Below are 17,694 nucleotides of genomic sequence, written 5' to 3'. Positions count from 1 at the left end.
TTGCTAATGGTTGTTGGCTCTGGAGGTTAAACTTTTAGCAGGACAACAAACCTAAACATGCAGAGCTGCAAGTGAATGGTTTAACACAAAAAACACTAATGGGTTAGAATGACCCAGTTAAAGTCTAGACAGAAATCCAACTGGTTGCAGAGCTTTGAAATTGATGTTTGCACACTCCATCCCTTTGGAAAGGTGCTACAAACTTCAACAAATATGATTTGCCAAGAAAAACATCTTAAATTGCTACATTTTCAGTCTCTAGATTTGCACAGCTGGTGGATGCATAGTACATATCTACATCATATACCCCAAAAGACTATAAAAATGTTAAAGTTCTTCTCACATGCTGCAATAACATTATTCATGTAAAAACATTTGTGTTCTTTTTACACCTTTTTGGGGGTTTTGCTGCATGTTGGGACTTGTTTGTTAGTAACGGTTTAAATCATGGTTCAAATGGTTTCTGTTTACAGAGTCTGTTAAAGTTAAAACCAGATCAGATTCGAGGTGAGGTGACTTTAAGACTAAACTCAGTCTGCCTTGAGAGAAACCTCATGAGCATAATGTCCAAATAAGAACTCTTGTGCAAACTTGTGAACATATGTCTGACTTTTCTGAATTTGTCTTCAAGCGGGGTCACTGCAAATCCACACAGAGGTCACCACAAATGACCTGAGCCATGCTGTGGGTCAGGCTAGGAAAGTAGACAATCAATGACATTCATAGGTAACGATGTTATTAACTTCCTGTGTAAAATAGCAGATTTGAAAACAGTCTAATATAACTCAAACTGACACAAAGTTTGGATCAAAAGCATGAATATATTCAAGGTTTATGAGGACTGAAATTTTTTACCCCTTGATAATTTATCTGCCATTTCTGGACATCTCTTTGAACTATTCCACCTTATATCACGTTACAGCCACCGGTTTCAATGTGTTCTATTGAGATTTTATATGAAACACCAACACAGAGTCAACCACAATTGTGAAGATTAAGAAAAATAAGACAACAGCAAGAGATGCCTTTGCTTTTCTTTTACTCCCAAACCCCTGACAAAATCCTATGCCTTCAACTAAACAGTGTCCCTCATTGTGCAATTTAATTTATTTATAAATTTTGTGAAGGTCTCAGATGTTTTATAAGGAGATATTACTTAGCAACCAGCATCAATAAACATGCCTCACTGACAAATAATTTGTGAAATTTGCTACAAAAACTTTTTTCTTCCTTTCACAATTAAAAAAACGTTTAAAAAAAAAAAAGAAAAAAAAAAAGGGCAGGAATATTTTTCCAAGTCATTATCTCATAAGTGTTCAGATTGTGTTTTTATTTTCTTAAGGCTATTTTGTTTGATAAAGAAGTCACATTGGCAAGTATGCTGCTTCGTTTCAGTGACCTATTTACCTAAATCAGTTCAGGTAGAACCTGTTAATATGCTCGCTTAGATGGAAAAAAGGATGAAAGGACGAATTTAAAACAAAAATAGGAATTACAAAATGGCTCCTCAGGGCCTGGTGCTTATTACATCAGAAGGAAAGAACCACTGAGCACATCCAATGGAAACCTTCTTCTCTTGGAATCATTGAGCATCAACAGTGACAAAGATCAATCGACAGAAAACTTTTTCTGTCCCCTGCTATGCTACCTAAACAACTCCCTGTGTCGATTTGGACCAGTGTTATGAGTTTATTTTGGCAAGGCATGCTTCATTCACTGGGGTGAGTCATGGAAAAATCTGTTTAAGCTTGCATCCCACCAAGAGGGAGTGTATATTTACACAACCTCCATGTGACCTCAGGTCTGCCTGGCCAGACAGAAAAAACTCTGGTTGTCAGAGGGGACCCCAGACAAACTGCCCCCTGCTATGCTATCTGTCCTTCAGATTTTCTGTTTAATCACTATGATGGGTTCTCCGTGAAGAGATGAGATATGGTTTATCAACCCAAAATATTTTATTTTGGTGTCTGTGTGCGTGCACAGGTGAACGCTATCTTCTGTGATTCACTGTCTGTTGGAGTGTCAGCCACTATTTATCAACACTTAACTCTGTCTGCAAAGACAGCCCTGAATCACCCCTAATTAAAGAGATATTACGCTTTTATTTGAAGTTGGGTGGTGGTGATGTATTATTAGTCAGTATATCACTTAATCTTGACAGGAGTCAAAGCAATTTGAGTTAAAGATTCGGGGAAAATGTCTTATTGGGGACTCCAGGCTCTGACTACACAGAGCAAGTGCAACAACTAATAACAGTTTAGACCACAATTAAAAAACCTTTTGAGTAAAATATTTAAAGGAACATTTTGCACTGCATGACAAGACAATGTCTAATAGCTTCTCTCACAAAACATTTTTATCGTAAACCCATCAAGATGAGCTGCCTCTGCACTCCCTTCAGCGGTTCATAAATCATAAGAAGATATCCTGCACAGCTGGGAACATTCAGAATGGACACCATCAATGTAGGACAAAAAACTGAGCGGTGCAGCATCGACATTAGCACCATGCATAAAATCCGTGTGGGAAGTTTCTGTACACATACTTTCAAAACATTATTTGGCAGGCTTAGTTGTTGGATGAGCAAATGTTTCCAATTTAAATCATGTGTCTCACTTTTGGATTCTTTTAATTGGAAAATTATTGCTGACTCTCATCTACTTTTTTAAGTCCTACAACTGGTTTGTTGCACAAAACATACATAGTCCTTTTTTGACTTGACTTTCTGCTACTGAGGCCAACTTTTGCATCAATTGACAAGTCAGAGGTTGTATCGATTCTCCAAACTGAGTTTCCTCTGATTACTATGTACAACAGACAAAATGCTAAGTATTGATAGGCCCCACAACTCCATTAGGAGAAACTTTAACGGCTCCTAAAGGAAAGCCATCGCTGCAGTTTGAACATTTCAAACAACAGTGCTCAAAAAAGTCGAGAATCATGTTAAAACCATTTGTCTGAATATTAAACTTTTTTTAAATAAAATGTTGAAAAACAGAGATGATTCAGTCTTTTCTGAGTGAAATGCTGCTCTATTCTTACGTTTTTGGCCAGAATGATCTAAAACGCCTCAATCTGCCTGTCAATACTGGCTCTAATTGAAACATCTAAACTCAGACTTGAAAGATTGCCATTTTGTGCAGACATCAGTGTTTCCCAGATAGTAAATTCTCCTGAACCACTACTAAGTTGACATGTTCTGCAAAATTTCCCCAAGTCCACTCCATGGTTCTGCAAATTAATTTGGGACGGATAGCTTTAGTTCTCTGGTAATAAATTCTACTATTCCCAGATGTTTTTTGTAATGCAACCATGAGGTTAAAAATGTCAATATTTTAGACTGTAGAACAGCATCAGAATGTTCATTCATTGTTTATATTCATTGTTTTCATTCATTGTGTATAATAAATTATAATTTAACATATAAAATTATAACAACTTACATCTTAAGTTTGTGCACACTTACATCTTAGCCATTACCAACCAATTATTCACAATTGCTTTAAAGAGCAACAAAGCTTGTCCATCTTTCACAGATTTCACCAATTCTGTATTTAAAATGCTGTTATTGGTGGTGATGTTCTGAACAGGAGGGGCCCCAAATCACTATTTACTCATGCAACCTTTGTTCAGCCTTAAACTAAAAACAGGAAAATTCTGGTAAAGGCTGTTAATGAGAACTGGTTGCAAAACCTAAAAATTAATGTTCACAAACTCTCTCCATCTAAGTTTTATTTTCCAAATAGCTTTTAAAACTGCAGGAAATCTGTCCAGAGCTTTGCAAAACTGGTAGAGACATATTCTAAAAGACCACAAAGTACAGACTCACTTTCATTTCATTACCATATTATTGGCTTATGGTGTACATTTTCTGGTGTTTGAGTAAATGACTGCTTCACTTCCTTTTACACCATAGCTTTGTCACGTAAACGAGACAAAGCTATTTTCATGATGTTGAAAGTGCTGGAATTGGAACGCTCCTCGAGTGTGATTGATTGGTTCAGCCTGGATTAGAAGGACCTCTTGACTCATCGCTTATGTGATTTTTGATTTTTGTTTTCATCCTATCTCACTTTCTGGAATCACTCGGTGGTTTTGCATGGCTCTGAGATTCACTTCAGTCTTTATGAAGAGTATAAGACTGAACTTATGCTGTCTTTCACAGAGAAAATACAGGAAACTCTTACTCTAAATGCCATTACATTACTCTCTTCTGGTTTTCCACTCATTTTTCATCTGGGTCAGTTTTGTCACTATGGATTCAGCTGTTTAACATTTCCTCAAGCTGCATGACCAATCGCAGTGAGCAGAAACCGGATTAAATAACTTTATTCCTCCTCTCCTACACACTTGTGCAAGAGTGTATATGGAGACATAAGACAGGGCGAACCGTAACCAAGAAGGTTTATGTATACAGAAGACTTGTGACAGCTGCACATGTGCTTGTACAGACATATGTGACTGACAGAGAATTATTTTGTGTCTGAACCGCAGAGAGAGGGGAAGTTCCTGCAGTCTGATTAGGACCAAAACACTGTCTGAGTCACCTAGTGAGATCAGCAGCTCTGAAGAGTCTATGAGGAGAAAACCCAGGGGCCACTCATCCCTTAGCCAATCGGGTGTGACTACAGCAGCTTATACAGTAGCAGGGGTTTGATGAATGGAGAAAGCTAGGAAAATAAATGGACTAAATGTGTGCTTCCACAGACAGATACTTCAATGACTATGACCAGTTGAAATGCTCCGAAGAAATGTTGGGAACATCTGAGTCACTGCTAAAACAGGTAATGGTGAATCAGATGGGGGACTTTTGTGTTTAGTCTGGCACGTCTTCATTTATTGCATCTTTTTAAAAAAATATAAATTCGAAGTATCCCTCACTGGATGACTTTAATTGGATTTTTGCATCTTCCTTTAACTCAATTCAATATACACCTTTAATGCACATTAGCGTATAAATAAGAAATACCACTTTTTTTCCACTCTAGATCCTCAGCTCAGAAAAGGAGCGCTGTGGACGTCTTCAGAGATCCCTCCCTTACAGTATTCATTTGGACTTTTGGGTTTTAGTAGAGCAGCAATGAGTAACCAGTATTTGACATCTAGTAAATGTCTGTCAGACAGAGGAGCTAAGTAAATAATAGCTCATTAGACAGCTCATAAGAATTTAATTGTAATTTAACTAAATGTTTCAGTTATTCAGACTGCTGCAATGCCACCCATCTTTTGCCTACTGTTCATGCAGGAGAGTTTTATTTCTTCAATAAATAACTGATTTAATCTAACATTTTGATAACATTGTAATTTACTGAGAATGACCTTAATGTAGACATAACTCAAAATTAAGAGATGTGCTTTGATTGCTAGAAAATGAGTATGGAATAGTATTAGAATCACGTCTTACAAAATCAGTTTTCAGCAGTAGCTTTCAGATGTGTGATTCTGAGTGGCATGTCATAAATCCAGATGATTATGAACTTTGTGTGTCCTGGTTACATCTAAACATGGACATAACATTTTCATCGTAACCTTAATGACTCTACAAGAGCAACAGAAAGTTAAGATGAGATCTCAAGAAAATATTTTTTCTGGCACTGAGAACCTAAATATCTTTTCAGATTCCTCTTAGAACTTAATGGGGCTTGGAATGAATTTGACAGTCATTTCCTCATCTCCTACGTCACATTAAAGTGTATTTATTGGTGGAAGCAGAATTTCTGGACCATTTATTTGCCAAATATGCCTGTTCATGAAATCCCAAATCCTTTGTGAGGATGCTTTTGTTATTAGCTTATGGGTAAAATGATGCAAATTCATGTTTGTTATCCCTGAGGTATTTTTTTTTCTTTCTCCCTGTGTGTGCAGTCGCCATCAAGCCCTAGTTGTGCAACGCAAACAATACAAGCAGTCACACACCCATACAGTCATACTGACACAGGCAAATCTCACCCAATAATTATATTATTTTTTGAAGGTGTGGCATTGCTTTGGGCTGTCAGCTGTGTGTCTAACCACTGTATTCAAAAGTATGAATAAGAGAAAAAGCACTCCGCTAATGGGGAAGCCAGCAAATGCCTAAATGGAAACATATGCACACACAATTTTTCCATTATTTTCATTCTCAACTATACATATAGCTCCTGTTGACCATCCTGGATCCTTAGAGACAAGTTCACTCCTCTCTGTCATAGACAAGGAACTTTTATTAGGATTACATATGTGGAAGTGGATAAGGAAGGGAACTTAGCAATTAAATGGCCAAAACAAAAATCTTAGAATCTGTTCCTGCAAGTTAGATGTGACTTTAAAAGATCTTTCCAGTCTTGAAAAATGTTTATCATCCACTAACTGTAAAACATACAGTAGTGCATAACTTGTGAAAAACCCACTGAGAATTAAAAAAAAATCCCAATTTTCTTAAAACTGTGATGTGCATATGCATTCAGCCCAATTAACTAATTAGCCTAATCAAGTGCCTTCAGAAGGGTCCACCTGTGGACTTGTGTGCTTGCAGTGTTACAGCAGCTTTGTAACACTTGAGGCATTCCCCCAAAAATGGTCTGATATAAAGATAAACTCTGAAAGAATAAGCATATACTATGCATATAATTTTGTAATTTCAACACAAAAATATTCAAATATTTGAGAGAAAGAGATATGTAAATCTAAAAGTTTACATATCTGGCCCTTGTGGATTGCAATTTGAGAACATCAATCTACATCGACCAACCAACCCAGGTGATGGAACAGTTTTCTATCATTCTTAATTTGCAGTCAGCGGCCACACAAAATCAGTCCCGAATCGGCAAATGACCCCTGGGCCAGGATTTAGAATCCCTTGCCTCAGGGTGTTAAGTTTAAAAACAGAGGTTCATAGTGTACTCAAACTCCCAATCTGAACCTGTGTTGTTCTGAGACGGAGACCCCAATGTTTAAATTGAAACCATCTCTGTTTCCAGGATAGATGGTCCTCGTTTTGCAGTAGGACTCTAACCCAAGGGTGGGCAATCCTAGTCCTCCAGTGCCGGAGTTCTGCAACTCTTAGATGTCTCACTGGTCCAACACGCTTGAATCCAACAGCTGAATCACTTCCTAACAACAGTCAGGTTCTCCAGAGTCCTGCTAATGACCTCATTATTTGACTCAGGTGTGTTGAAGTAGAGATACATCTAAAAGTTGCTTCCTCTAAATAACTGCTTGTTCCTCTTCTCTACTGACCTTGTCAGACTTCTTCAGTGTCTGCTGTTGATGATTTATTGCCTGTACTCTTTGGAATTCTCCGTTTCTGGCTGCTTTAAACATCTGAGGTGCACATGAGGCCAAGCGGTCATCTGCCAGAGCTCTTCCTCAGCAGCTGCCTAAAGCTACAGTATGAACTGTAACTCCAAACACAGCCAGTCTGTTATTCACACACATTGATGTAATGCCCATGATTCATGGACATTGCATAAATACACAATGGACACCCTGAAAGCATGTTTGTCTGAGAAAGAAAGATGTAAACTATTAATATTTAAGGATAAAACTTTTACAATAATCTTGAAAAGAGGTGAAGGGTAATCTGACTTATGAAACAAATATATCCCTTTGACCTGTTTATGGGAAAAGCAATGTGTTCTATTCAAAATTACCATCTGAGTTATGATTTACTGTCTGGAATGTGCTACTGTTCAACTAGCATAAGAAATGTGCAGTAATAAATATCCTTTTGGACACAGAGTACGCAGAAGGTCTTACTTCAATTTGAGGGGGCCTTTCTACACGTCACAGGTGTGTCACTATGTGAAATATTTGTAGGACACGATGAAACCTGAACAGCTGACAGCTGACAGTTCTTTATTACATCTGGTTGATCTTTAAATGACATATAAATCACAGCTGTGGATGGCAGAAAGTCATATTGAATAAGTGTGATTCTGTACATTTATAATAAAAAAAATGAGTAAGTATGTGGATTGTGAGTTTGAATCCTGGTTTTGGCTCTTTCTGCATGGAGTTTGCATGTTCTCCCCATGTTTGACTGGGTTTTCCAAAGTCCAAACACACGATTGTTTAGGTTTTCTAAAACTGACCTTTGGCATGAATGTGTGTGTGTACATGTTACTTGTCCTGTGTGACATCTTGTCCAGTTTTTCCCCCATTTTTGCCCAATAGTTGCTAGCTATAGACACAGGCCTCCACACAGTCATACAAAGATAAGGTGGATTAGACTTTGGATGGGTTCATATAGATTTTTGCGATGAATAACAATGAGACATGTTGGAAAATATCAAACATTTGCAGTCGTTATTTTTAGGACAATATTTTAAACTTTAGTTTATTATTAACTTCCTGGAGTCTAACGTGCTCATTCACTCATTCATATCCCCATTTTATGCCTACATGTTCCAATTTTATCCCAACCTACTTCCAATTTGTGCAGATAAAAATAAATAAATAAATATTTGGGTTACTCAACTGTTACTTAACTATTGAGTAATAGTTTATTTATTCTGGAATTTATTTACTGAACACAAAAAAGCCAAACATTTCCCTTATTATTTCATTTAATTGGGTTGTTTGCTAAGGTTTTACATTGCAATGTCCTTCCGTTTGTGATCAATATGTAAACCAGAACAACATGGAAACAAAAACTGCTCTGCCTAATTTATACAATTCTATTTACACTTAAATAAAATAAAAGATTATTCTTACAAACTTCTACTTTAGCGGTAGAAAAAACACACACACACAAAAAAAACCCCAAATCAATTGTACAGTGGAAATGTTCTTAATAATCACACCACCAATAAATGTCCAATAACTAACAGTACAGGTAAGGTTTGACATACCTGGGGATTTAGACCAACTAAAAACAGTTCAATAGCCTACACTCAGAAATGTATAATACTCATTGAACTTGCACAAACAATTGAAAATGCATGCACTTTCAAAATGAAACTCAACTTGCAATGACATACATAAAAAAATTAGCACTAACTTAATCTCCTCCACTTTTATTGCACAGAAATGTACTTAGTAATGCAAAAGAGGAAGACATTTTTAAATCACGCACAATTCTAGTCTCTTCAGGAACAACTGACAAATGGGGAAAATAAGATGCTTTATACTTCTTACTAAAATGTATTTCCATGGATTGAATTGGGAAGACAGGGATTAAACACCAGCTTTAAAATTAATGAGCTTCAAGTGATTAATTACAGCCAACCAACAACTACAGAAGCAAACAGTAATTTCCTCTGTTCCAAGCATAACGGTGAGGTAGGGTCACTGGGTTTGTCCTGTTCAGAAGGAACATTTGGTACGTGGCAGCCTTTGAGACCTGAAACAGAGTATGTATGACCCGTTTTCTTATTTATTGCACACATGAATGATAAACTCACTTTGGCCACAGGCAGTTGTCAGACGTTGAGAAATTCAATAAGCATGCATGTTTTTCCATTCATACTTCAAATGGAGAAACTGTCAGCATACAACAGTTATAGTTTATAACTAAAAAGCGTGTTTGTCTAAAAAAGCAAAGACCAGAAAGGCCATTTTTGCTTCCCTTCCACTGAATATGTATGGCCACTTGGAACCAAAGGTAAGGCCGCTACATATTGAAGTGACATGTTCCAAAGGCTGTAAAAAAATCTCTAAATGCTAGCTTATGCTAGTTGCCAAAAATGGAGCAAATGTTCTTTGAAATTTATAGCCAGATCATACCTAGTCTATGTTTATGGTTGTTTCTGTTGATTTGACATAGTTTAAGTTGATGTGACATAACAATGCAAATTGTGAATTTTTTGTACAGATACAATCTGAAAAACATGCAATGCATATGCATTCAACTCATTCTGATCCAAACATCACATGAAAAAAATCCAGTTCAATCGACTGCTTTTTAAAATCAGGGACATTTAGTCAAAGCTGTAGCTATAATTACAAGAAGAGTCATATAAACTTTGAAGAAAACATAATGAAGTTTTTAACTTAGAGTATAAAAAAGTTCAGTGGATAGGAATACTTTCACCATGCCTAAGCTTTACTTTAGAATATTTTCATTTCCAAACATAGCTTCCATTGTTATTTTCCTTTTTCCATGCATATCTAAAATGGGGACTTGTGGCACATAAGCTGATATTTTAAAGAGGAAAATAATGCTGGTTTCCTCTTTAAAACATCAGTTCATTGCATCTGAAACAGATGTGATGAGGTTACATCCTGCTATCCTCCTCCTGAGTTATTACAGACATTCATAATTATTACCTTAAATCTCTATTTTCTAATTACAGTTTTCTTATTATTGTTTATTTGGATGTTTATTGTACCATGGGGTGGGGGTAAGGTAATTTCAGTCCTGTGTATGTCTTGTACATATTTCAGTCTCTGACAATAAATTTGACTTTGACGTATTTTTAAGGTACACCAAGCTCTGGCCTCTAGTATCAGATAAAAGAGAAAATAATAGCTCTTTTCCTATAAACTCAGATTTGATACCAATGTTCTTTCAAAACAACACTTACTAAAACAACACTTAAAAAAATGTTGAAATAAAATATACATAAATGCTAAGCTGACCTCCTTAAATGACTCAGGCTTGCAAATAAATGCTTCCCAGGTTCCACTTTGTAAAGATTTACTTTAAAGTATTACTGTGCAAACCAACATTTGGAAAGTATTGCTTTATTATGTTCCGTACATGAGGTAGAAACGTCTAGAGGATGAAGTTCTGTCACCAACAACCACACTAAATTACTAGCGTAAAGAAACAAGGGCTGAAACTTAATCACTTTGACCTAAATAGATTTAACAGTCACTCCGTCTGAGCCCAGGGACCAGACATATGCAGAAACCATCAAGAAGATATGATCAGCACCCAGCATTACCTTTCTCCTTCCCTTACATTGTCTGGAATGAGGTACAGTTGTTTTACACTCAGTGCCATGCAAGCTGTAGCATGTGGAAAGCAGGTGGGAGCTGTGAAAGTATTACATAACCATGCCCAGACAGTTTGTACAGTTGGAGCTAAGGTCAAGTCCCCATTTTTCAGGTGAAGACTGGTTTCACTGGGGGTTAACTATAAGAAAAACAAATGACTACAGCAATAAATAATAATGACATTTAAAGGAAAACAAAAACACAGATGAAAGAATAAAAGAGACAGAAACCAGATTTAGAAGATTGAGACTGAAAACTGATAATTACTGGAAGATTTCAGGGTAGCGGGAAGCTTTAAGGATTCTTCCACTGCTGTACAACCCTGGAAAAGCAAAAGAGCACATCTATCCGTCTGACACAATCTCTCTCTCCAGGAGATCCTGCAGAGCCTTCATGTTGAAGACCAGAAGCTGCTGAGATGAACTCATGGAAAATTCAGGCCCCAAAGCTTGTAATTGCTTCATTTGATAGCCTCATTCCCGCAGTTCTTTTTTGTTTTTTTTTGCCTCCAACCTTATTTTCCTTCTCTGATGACAAGCACTGATGGGAACATAAACCAGAAAATGCGAAGAGGTACGTGTGCATACGTTTTCCTGCTTGTGCCATTTTTCCATTTTTCCCCTTCTGACCACAGGGCTCACATACTATGTTGGGCTCACATGGTATGTTGGTTTTGCAGCTGGAAGGGGGAGGTGGGGGCAAAAGTGTGTTGAAGTGTTGTAGTGGGAGAGATTGTGCTGCATCTTATGAATGTTTCTCCATCTCTTTCTGGCCATTAGCGATTTGTACTTGTTTTAGTGTTTGACCATTCACACAAAGTTAATCGAATTTTTCATATTTTCATCATGAATAGAAAGGTCATATTAGTTTCTTGTGCTTTTAATGATGCATTAAAAATAATTGTTTTGTTGTGGTGGAATTAAACAAACACCCTCAATTTATGTTAAAGGTATACAATGAGTACTAAAGTTCAAGTTTCATGTGAAATTTCTCTAATTCTCAAAGATTTAAAGTTTTTCCTATGGTTTGAAACACTGACACTCTCAATATTTAAAGGTTACTGAACAAGTCACAGAGAAATCCTAGTTTTGTGGCAAATGAACAAGCTTCATAATTTATTTGATCCTAACAGACACACATCGACGTAGACAAACTGAACAGAACAGCAGTCCGATGATTGTATCACGATGATTATAGCTAAAGCTAATTAGCAGCACTTGTCCCTAGATGGGCTTCTTAACAGTATATCTAAACACTTATAGAAAGTGAAATAATAATCATTTAACAGAATGCAACATGATGTTGATCACATATTCATTCATTCATTCATTCATTCATTCATTCATATATTTATAATTTATTATTCCATCCACTTTGAGTGACGCACCAATAAGAGAGAAACAGACGCTCATGATGATGGTACAGCAACTTTGCTTTGTTCTTAGGTATTAAAGCCTAACTTTTATTCTTTAAAATAGTTTTCTTGTCTTTCATGGTGGATGTTGTCCATTATGGTGTCCAGTAGAGTTATTTTGGCTAAGCATCTCAATCATCACTGTTTCTGTGATGGTCTCAGAAGGGATTCTACTTGGTTCTTCATTCACATCATCCAGGAGACTCTTTGGTTGTTCTTCACTCAACTTCGATAGCCAGTGTTGGGGTTGACAAGTTCTCAACATAGTTTTTTTTAATGGCTGTTGGATGAAACTGATTTACTACCTTCCATCTAATCTCAACATCAGCACTAACCTTTCTGCTGAACGCCCAAGTGTTCCTGGCCAAGCCATTATGCCATTTCAGTGTTAAATGGTGTGATAATCAACACACACGAGATCCCACTAGACTGAAGTGAAGGTTTTTCTGATAATTTTGAATGGAAAGGGAGAAGTATTTAAAAGTTACAACCCCATTAAAGCTGATATAAGATAAATAAGAATTAATGTTCTTGGGGAACAGTGCTCAGCTAGGGAGGTAGTTTTACAAACGGACTTCTCTTAAATCCTTATGGCCTCCCAAGAGATTAACGTTTTGTACTTATATAGAAAGTCTTTCTCCACTACTACTGTTTTCTTTCTGTACATAGAAAACACACCCTGCAGTATATGTTTCTGTTTCTTGCATAAAACTTATAAAAGGCCTTAAAAAAGGTCAACGACCACATTCACTCACCAACTTCCAGTTTTGAGCTATTGGACAGATGCACCAAAGTGGAAGGATTTCCACTTGTCCAAATTTCTATCCATCTCTGTCAGCAGAATCATTCCACACATCAGCGCTGATCTCATAATTGTGTAAGGATTTTAGCATCAGATGGAAATCCCTGGAGTGGATGGACAGCAGTTCTTTTTCTGACCATGTATGACTTCATTTTATCTTAAGATATCTTGCACTGTGGTACATTTCTTACACTGTAATCTCTCAGGGAATTATATTAAAGTACCCATTATCTTCTTTTTGCTGCCAAATGGGGACACTAAAGGCTGCATTTGCGGTTGAAGTTAGGATTTCCCGTGTGATGCTTTTAACTTCACATGGAATGGTGCTATTACTATTATATAAAACAAATAAAGTTCAACACTAATTTTCAAATACACATGCCATTTCATTTTTACTTTGAGTCCACAGTTGCATGCTGTCAGGCTTTACAGAGCGAATTAAAGAGGCCAGACTAAACAGACTGTAACAGGATGTTTGGATCATAATGTTTGCAATTGTTTCAGCTACAACAATTTATATCTGTTTGCAGATTCCCAAGTGAACATCACTTAGTGAACACTCAGGAATTGCAGTTAATAAATATTGTAAATTAATGCATTTTTAAAAAGCTCCATAACAACAACGTAAAGACTGGTGCCTTCTCTTACACTCTTGTCTCAGCAGTGCCTATGCTGTATGGCCTGAATGTTTGGTACATCAAACTGAAATTACAAATAAAGGGAATGTTTACTTGCCTAACTTAGGCAAGTAAACATCAGTCATTTACCATGAACAGTCTGGATACAGAATGATTGAGAAAATGTTGTGGTAGCAAACATTTACTTGTGAAATTACTTATTAATTACTCGTCACTTTTAAAATATCCTACCAAACTTCTTGTGCATTTCTTTCAGTGTATTCTTCTGAAGCAAATGGCTGCACATTAGGCTAGTAAACTAAGACAGATAAAAGCAGAAATCAGGTGTGAGTCTCAATTGAGGTTTTGTTAGTTAACACCAATTATCAGTGTGCAGCATTGCTTGGTCTTAATGTATTTCAGAAAATTGTATTTGTTTATTTCTTGCCTCTCTAGGATGTTGTTAATGTGCCAGAAATAATATGAAGGACAAGTTGTTAAGGGGCTAAATCTGCTATGAATGATCCCAGCTTCATATCACTGAATGTGCCTTGATGACTCTGATCTGACAATGACTTTAACAGGCGACAGTATTTTCCTCTCACTGGAAAATGTGTGGGGAGAAAAATGCCATGAAGTCATGACTTCAGTGTAGCCCCACAGAGTAGAACCCATTAACAGTATTTATTTCTGACACAATCCCTCTGTCTAAAGAGTGAGTTCATTCCTTATTTAACACATGTTTAACAAGGATAAGAAGAAGGTGATGATAGCAATACCATAGACAGGTGAAGTGACTGAATAATATTTTCTAAAGTAATGGGATCAATTAGTCTTCCCAAACAAGGTCATCTGATAATTTCTGTCTTTGTGCTTTTTATACAAAATTGAATTTTAAAAGTGATTTTTTTTTTTAGCTACTAAACTGAGTTTCCTACATATCAAAAAGGAAATTTCACGCTTCAATTTAAAGCAACAAATCCCTGTGGTCATCATGTTACTTTCCTAAATCAAAACCAGAAAATAATCTTAATGCTCAATAAAGAAAGTTAGAGGGAAGCAAAGCATTAAAGTAGAAGACAAAAGGAAGTCTCTTCTGCTTGAGGCAAAAATAAATGTTAGTGTCCCTGTTGTTAATACAGAACAATTCAATAAATTTTAATATTCTTGAAATTATCATTTTAATTATACATACTGTGACAAAACAGTCACATCATAACTGTGGTGTACGACAGCATGTCTCATAGAATCTGTTGCATGAGACATTTTCACAAACCAAGATCAAAGCCAGGCAAATCCCAAACAGCAAACGTAATAATCTTAACTGGCTGGTCCAAAATTATTTATTTTTAATAAAGAATTAGTGCTTGCATCTTTCTTTTATCTTGCGTGTGTGTGTGGGGGGGTGTGCGTACGTGTGTGTGTGTGTGTGTGTGATTTTTTTAAATCATTTGGATATAGATCTAAGTGAGATTCATAATAAGCACAAACCTTGCTTAAGTGTAATTTATGTGATTAAAGGCTGCTTGTAAATAAATTGTAATCAGTTAAATAAATAGAATCCCCCTGCATTATTAAAAAGAGTGATGAAAAGTTAATAGAAAAGATTGAATCTTTCAGACAAATTTAAGATTTATTATTTGCCTGTTTATTTATATATGCAAATATAGGCTCCCATGGTTATCAATTGCAACAATACATACCTAAAAAGGAAGAGAATACATTTTAAACATCAAGACAAGAGGATATCCAATACATACATACATATATATATCCATCCATTTGCTGAACACCCTTCGTCCCTAATGGGGTCGGGAGGGTTGCTGGTGCCTATCTCCAGCTGCGTCCCGGGCGAGAGGCGGGGTTCACCCTGGACAGGTCGCCAGTCTGTCGCAGGGCTATATATATATATATATATATATATATATATATATATGTGTGTGTGTGTGTGTGTGTACATAGACAAAGGAATCAATGCTGATTGCAAGCAGGTGTGCTGATTAGCCAGACACAGTGGAGTAATCAGCTGATGTGAAACAGGCGTGAGTCAAGAAAGAAAGAAGAGAGATCAAAATGAAGTGCAGACAAAAGACAATTCAAACAGAATGAATTGGATGACAGTAAAACAGTCACCACACTATTAATCTCCTCAAGATTATATTATCGCAACTATCTTTATTTTGGCACGCCAGTGTCTGTTGTCCCTGTCTGCAGCTGGCTCAGGGTTCTGCAACCAGAATGCTAACTGGAAGCAGAAAAGTAGAGATATCATCAATTCTCTAGCTTCCAGTTGAAGCCTGGATTGCTTTTAAAATTCCTTTGTTTGTCTTTAGAGCTCTGCACTCCTCTGTTCTTTTGACTTTGGTTGTTGCTGGTTCTAGTTTACAGTGTTTGGCAGAACAAGTTTTAATAGCAGCACATTCAAAGTTGACAACAACCTTCCAAGGCTGATCAAGCATGCCTGCTCTGCAGATCTTTAACAACATAACTTAGGTCATAATTGCGTTCCTTCACTTTTTTATTGCATTTAATGTTATTATGCATTTACCGTAATTTGTCCTTTATTGGCTGTAATCTTTTTAAATATTTTATATGAAGTAAAGAAGGGTAAGAAAAAGGACAGATCATTTCTTAAAGGCATGACATCATTCTTTCCTTGAGGCAGCAATAGTAGAAGTACGTCACTGGAATGGAGCTTAAGCCATTTTTAGTAGGTCATAAAATGGTTTTTCAGGGTTAATTGTAGACAAAAAGCATCTGGCCAACAGAAGTTGCTAGAACATGTTTTTTAAATAGTTACTGCTACTGTCCCATTAATGATCTACTACTTTATTCCAAGCCTCACAGCATGTAATCTCAATAGTAGGTCTTAGACATGCCAGAGGTGGATTGTGAGGTCATAAAACTACACAGTCATGGTCTGGATATGAGACAAATTTAAATTTTCTAAACATTAAGCACTGGTTTCAGTCTCACAGGACCTCCTCAAACTTCCAAATGTAACTCCCTCTGTGCCCCGCACCCTCTCTCAATGCTAAAGAGTTCTGCACATTTTATTGTGTCAGAGCTCAGAGTTCTCAAGTATTTATTCAGCTCTTTTTTTAAAGAGCGAAATGTGAGAGTGGATGGCTTAACCTCGTGGTAAGTCCTTGTTGGTAATGCATCACAGCTTCTTCACCAGAGCTCTTGTAAATGAACAAAAAAAAGCAATCACCACGTTTGAATCAGAAAGCGTGTTAACCATAATTTTAGCTGTGGGAGATTAGTGCAAGCTGCGATCAGAGCCACAGTCTGCCTACTTGGAGAGACTTTATCTGCTAAACTTTTGCTTTCCATTTAAGTTGACACAAAATATGATAGTCTTTACTAAAGACTCTTCAGTGAGGTAACTTGAGTAAATTAGGCCATGATAAAGTATTTATTCATTTTCTGATGAGGGATTTAGCAAAAACAGGCAGATAAAAAAAAAAAAAAAAAATCTGCATTGCAAACAACTAAATATCATGGCACATAAGAATCAGCATGAGATGTAATTTACAGGGACTGACAGAAAGCCCCTCTTAAAACCTGGTATTGTATCCTGGCTGATCAGGAGGTAAGTAGATGGGCTTCATAAGAGCCATCATCTCTCTACACATGGCATTAAAATCTGTCCTGAGTGATCTGACTTCAAGCATCTGCCTTATAGTACATGCAAATAAATATGTAGTAACTTTGCAGCACTGTAATACTTCAGTCAAGCAAGAAGTATTACAAAAACAGTTAAACAAACGTTTTTGTAACTTGTTCTGCTGAACAAGCAAATTGTCAGATTCAGAAAGTATTTCATGCCACATTTCCAATGATTAGTACTGGTGTGTGGTTTGTTCACTATTTTGTCTGTTTCTATAGTTAAAATGGCCAATACATCCCACCGGTACAGGGAGGGACAAGCTACTGAC

This window comes from Gambusia affinis, linkage group LG16 (genome assembly GCF_019740435.1).
Source record: "Gambusia affinis linkage group LG16, SWU_Gaff_1.0, whole genome shotgun sequence".
Lineage (NCBI taxonomy): Eukaryota > Metazoa > Chordata > Actinopteri > Cyprinodontiformes > Poeciliidae > Gambusia > Gambusia affinis.
The sequence above is the reverse complement of the archived record's forward strand: the minus strand, read 5'-3'. Positions refer to the sequence as shown.